Source organism: Phalaenopsis equestris, unplaced genomic scaffold, assembly GCF_001263595.1.
Source record: "Phalaenopsis equestris unplaced genomic scaffold, ASM126359v1 Scaffold000002, whole genome shotgun sequence".
Lineage (NCBI taxonomy): Eukaryota > Viridiplantae > Streptophyta > Magnoliopsida > Asparagales > Orchidaceae > Phalaenopsis > Phalaenopsis equestris.
In genome coordinates this window covers 6069114-6075257 of record NW_018164444.1, presented here as the reverse complement: position 1 = coordinate 6075257, position 6144 = coordinate 6069114, and positions in this window count along the sequence as shown.

Sequence of the window (6144 nt, the reverse complement as noted above, 5' to 3'; positions counted from 1 at the left end):
GTAGAGATTCAGGTTCAGCTGCATTATGGCGTAGCCTATTTTCCCTTGGTGAGACTAGCCAGACAGTTGTTCAACAGCTTCTTAGTGAGAACCTCAGACAATCTGAAATGGAGCTGATTATTGATACGAGATAACCCAATTGTTCAACAGCTTCTTAGTGAGAACCACCCACAAGGACTCTTTTGGGAGGTGACACTAAGATATAATAATAATGGGGCAGTCCATCGCATTGAATGAAAAGAAAGCACCCAACAAATCAAAAATAGTAATGAGAATCAGGCTGCACAAAAAAGTGAAATAAACAGGATTCTAGTCGAACAACAAAATAAACTAGAAAATACTAGTACATGAAAAATGCGGATCATTAAAAAAAAATTAAAAACAAGTACGAGGATTCAAATATGGTTGTGATAGTATAGTATAACTCCTACGAGTATTATCGGAGATTCATTGAGATATCCTAAGATCGGCACAAGTACCCAGATATTATTATCAATGTAATTAAGTGGCCACTGAGTTTTCAAAGAAAATTAATAAATAAGAAAATATTTTCTTGTTGAAAATCACTACCGAACTACGATCTAAAGTTGGAAATGAAAATATTTTAGGAGCTCATCATTCTAACTCATAGATTATGGAAAAAACAGATCATTTAAAATAATAATAATAAGTAGAACTACATCAACAAGTCTTTGTTAAAAAATCTCTTAAAACATGCCAGGAGATGAATAAAATGACAGTGGATGAGGATAATAATAATGACAAAAAAGAAGAATGCGATTGAATCCAAATATCTCTTGTAGATCACACCAAGGTATAGAGCCTAGGATGGACAAGTGAAACAAAGAGAGGGATAAAGATGAGGATTGATAGAGAGAATGCATAGTAACACAAGGCTCTTGATAGAATAAATTCAGTAGCCCTTCAATGTACCTATTTTAATACGAAAGCTTACAAGTCATTATGAAGCCTTTTCACATTTGTAACTAAATTTGACACCTTTCGCATTCGTAACTAACATTAGCTCCATTTTATATTTATAATTGCTTAAAGAGAGGCATCTAAGGAACCAATAATCATGTTATATGATTGGTTGGTAGCATTTAGGCGGCCGAAAGATATTCAGTCGACTGAAAGTTCATTGGTCAGCCCTCTCAATAGAATCCTGATTAGTGGTAGGGAAAACTTTGACCATTAATCAAAGGGCGTATCACTGTAGTTTATAGAGTGACTCTGCTTGGAAAAGGGGCCTTTTCAAAGGATCATAAAGGCATTCTGTGGGGTGTCAATGCCCTTTAGCCACCTTTAGGAGGGGTTTTGGAACTGGCTGATGGAGGTAGTCATGAATGACTATGCTCAAGATTTGGTGTCTTTTAGCTCTTTGTTCACCTGTGCTTCTGTTTGTTTGACTTAGAATTTCGACCGAATGAAATGATGTTTGAGGTTTCCGTCTTTTGACAATCTTAATGCAATGTCCTTTGGTGTTTATAAGTGAGATAAGTTGGATTTTCTGAGATTCATGCATAAATAAGTACCTTTTAATAATTAAACTTTCTAAATTTTTGTTCCCATAGTCCTTATAAATAGAGAATGATCAAAACATCTCCATTGCCTTTTTTGCATTTGCCACCCTTCAGTTTGTTGTTAGCATAAGAGGTATACTCATAGCGAGTAGCAAGAAGTCTTCTAATGGCGTGATAAATAAGCCAGCCATGATGAAAGCCTTCAGGATTTAAACTAGAAAATTCATCCCTCCCATGTATGCTAGTGAAAAAGAAAGTTGGAGAGAAGTCAGATCATAGTGAAGAAGAAATTGGGGAATGTGGGGCTGGCATACAATAGTAAAGTTGTTAGAGGGAAGAGATCAACCGGTCAACGCAATGAGAACAGAAGGAGGAAGATGAGTTGAGGGAGAAAAAGGGTTCAAATAGATGGCCGATAAAAACAAATGGTGGAGGCACTAGAGGAAGAGGCTGAGTCGTCTGACTTGACGCCTATTCATCATGGGATGGGGAGCTGTGTGAACGTGCATGTTATTGGTGTGACAACCCCTTCCTTGACATCCATTTGTGAACGATTGACTTAATAATCTAACTAGGTGGCTGCAGAGATCCAAGTTCACCAGCCTGATGGCGTAGCTTCTTTTCCGTCAGTGAGACTAGCCAGACAGTTGTCCAACTGCTTCTCAGTCAGAACATTAGATCATCTGAAATGGAGCCGATTATTGGTTAAAAAAAAACTGTCCTTTTTTGAGTAGATCTGTTTTTTTTTGACATTTTTCTATTCTTCTAGATTTGACTGTGTCGATTATCTGCTCATCGATAATGAGAGCAAGTCATCCCGCATTTTCAGAGGTGGCCAAGGGACCATCTCCTCCAATCCACGATGGAGGTGCGTCTGGATATTTCTCTCGTCCTGATGACATCAAGAGAGAGAACAATGGTAGCAATGATTACAAGCACTGCTAGCTTCCTGGTTGGATGAAACAGTGGACTCCTTCATCTGAGAGGTTAGCCTGTAGAGGCAGATAGCCATAGTAGACCTGAAGGAAGAACTGACAGCTGTTTTCTAGAAATAAATGTTTAAGTTAGTAGTTCGTCGAGTGGATATGATGATTCTCTAGGTGGAGCTGATAGAGGTTGCTTGTTTAATCTCTCAAGTTCAGGTGGAGTAAGAGTGTCGAGAGTTCCAAGTTTGGGTGATGTGCCTTGTATTAGTTTAGTGACCCAAGATCTTGTATTGGCCAAGGCAGATGAATACCCTAGTGTAAAATAATTTATAACACAAGTATATGACTCATATATATAACACAAGTATATGACTCGACATAGTGGACCTGAAAGTAAGAGAGATCGATGACTGTTGATGATCTTATGTTCTACCAGGATCATTTTCAGTGGGTGCTTCAATTACCGTCGTCTAAGAGATATGATTGATTTTTAACCATTATGAAGTCATCTTGCACATATAAAGCCAAATTCATATGCCACCTAAAAATAACCTATTTTTGGTGCATATTTTATATGTATTTTACGTACATTTTTGATGATATTGCACTTTAAAGGAAATTATTTTTCATATTTTTAGTTGCAGGTACATGAAATGGACAATTAAAGAAAATGAGGCAAAATAGAGCAAAAATTGAATATTTTTGTGTGGTACTATAACGCCACCCCTTGGTGTCATATACGAGTGAGATGGGGGCTATAGCACCCAAGATTGGCGCTATAACACTAGCATTTATTTTTCTAGAAGATCCATTGAATTTTGCTGAATTTTGGAGGGGTGTTTGAAGTAATCCTTTGTTATTTTTTGTTTTCTATTAAATGAGAAGGATTTAGCCAAATTTAGAGACTTTTTGTAGCCCCAAAACTTCAATTGGGTGGCAATAATGAATTAGCTTTTTCATATTTTGTATTCAAGTGTAAGTGTGAGTGTGTTTTAGTGTGAAAAAGTTTAGAGATTGTTTAAAGGAAACTCCAGAAGTTTACTTAGGGAGAAGACATAAGGTACTTGTACTTGTGTTTAAATATTTGTTGTAGGACTTAGATTTCAATGCAAATGTTTTGTTTTTCTTAATCTCTAGGAATTCTGAGTAGTTCCCTCTCTTTCTCCTTGCATATGAGACTTAATCTTGTGGGATGAGAATGATTTAAAGATCATTTTTTACTCTTAAAAATTGTGATGGTATTTTCACCGCATCTTCATTTACTTTACAAACTAGTTACTTGTGAGGTTAAAACCTATTGAAAAATATAATGACCTGGAAGGGCTATGATTTCACAAAACTAGTGGATACTACACTTCATTCTAGGCAAAGCCATTGCGATCACCTAAGGGGGAGTGCAAATAAATAGGGAGATAAGTTTTGATGGGCATAGAATTGGTTAGTTCTAGAGTGACAGACTAGATTCTTATCAATTTGACTTAAGGTTTAGTACCCTGACACTGGGATTCAACCATCATTATAGGCTTAGGGGCATTTATTGGTGAGAGGCTAGATAGATCTGATGCGAAACCAAGATGTTAAGGAATCAGCCTTAAGTTAGCCAATGTTTTTTGCTAGCACTGAGAGGGAGTAAAAAGTAAAGTATGCTTCCATTTGTTGCAATATATCAATTTTGTCTTAAATTATTTGAATCCTACATTGGTTAAAATCTCTTTGCAAGGGGAAAGGTTTTCCATAATATCCAAACTCGCTGTTATATTTTATTAAGTTGTTGCATTTTGTTATTACTTTCTTTCTAGCTCTTCAGTAGTAATTTTTAGCAAGCATATCATTTTAGACCTCTTATTTGTTTAATTTGCATTAAATAGAAATTTTGTATGTTGAATTTAAGAGTTACCACTTTCCTTATGGGATCTATATAGGGGATTATAAGGAAAACCCTATATTACTTGAAACGATACTTATACTTGCATAGTACCCATAGTGTGAAAAGTTATACTATAATTCATAAATCATTACATTTGGTCACACTGGCCACTAGATATAATTTGAGAAATATTTTCTGGCAAAATTTTGGAGATTAAAAATACACGTAATTGTGGCTCTGGTCAAGCTTTTGGCGTCGTTGTCGGGGATTGCGATGGAACTTTTTGACTTAAAATTTTATTTGAATTGTAAATTTAAAAATTTTAAACTTTAAAAAAAATGAAAAACTTAGAAAAATCGAGAAAAAAAATATTAAATTAAAATTTCAAATATATATATTTTTTCATTTTTGGTGTGCTATTTTATTTTCTGCAAATTTTTACAATGTTTATACATAGTTTTGGATCTAAATAGCACCTTACGATTATAAATTTGAATGGACTATTAGAAAAATTCGAAAATAAGGAAGCCTTCATAATTCTCAAGAAATGGCTAACACATCAAAAAATAATATTGAAATTTAAACTGTCGAAAATGAACATCATAATTTACAAAAGCCTTTAAGGGATTATGTGAAAAATACATGAGATGAAATTCATTTATTTGTAGAGGCTAACTCATTTGAACTTAAACATTCAATTATACAAATGGTATAAAATAATCAGTTTGAAGGAACACTATCTGAGGATCCCAATTTACATTTGCAAGCTTTTAATATTTGTATTTTATATTTAAATATGACGGCGTATCAAATGATGTTGTTAGACTTAGACTTTTTCTATTTTAATTAAGGGAGAAAGCTAAGATGTGGTTAAATTCGTTAGTACTTAGAACTATTAGAACTTGAGGAAATTTACCTCAGAAATTTTTAGCTAAGTATTTTCCACCTTTAAAAGTGATGAAGTTTAGAAATGATATTACTTCTTTTACTCAATATAAAGGAGAGTCTATATATGAAGCTTTTGAAAGATTTAAGGAACTCCTTAAAAAGTATCCACATCATGCTTTACCAAACTTGTTAATCCTTCAAACATTTTATCATGCGTTAATAAGATCCCTTAGATCTATTATAGATGCTGCTGTTGAAGGTTCATTAATGTTTAAACCTTTTGATGAAGCTTATTCATTAATTGAAGAAATGACTACAAATAATTTTCAATAGCCTTTAGATAGGGTAAATTCTAAGAAAGTAGTCAATATTCATGATAAAGATGCTATTTCAATGATTGCATGTCAAGTTGTTGCATTTTCTAAGAAGATAGACCAAATTAGAATGAATTATTCTCTAACACACCAAATGGTTGAAGAAAACTCAATAGGAGAATTGATTGATTCTCATACTTCATTGGAAACTATAAATGCTATCAACAGACCTAATAACCCATATTCTAATTATTACAGCCCAGGTTGGAAAAACCATACTAACTTTAATTGGAACAACAATCCTAGTGGTGGAAGTCAACAATGGGGTAATGCTAAAGTTAACCTATTGGGAGGAACAACCAAGGTGGTGCTAACTTTAGACCTACTTATACTCTAAGATTTAATCTACAAGTTAAATTGTCTATAGAAGAAGTGGTGTTGCAGATGGGTAATCATTTACAAATTTAAAGTGTTGTTATTAGAAATATGGATAATCAACTCGGACAAATTGCTAACACACTTAGCAATAGGCCTCAGGGAACACTTCCTAGTAATGTAGAGATCAATCCTTAAGACAAAAGTACAGAGCTAGAGCAAGTTAAAGCGATCCAACCACAAAGTTGAAA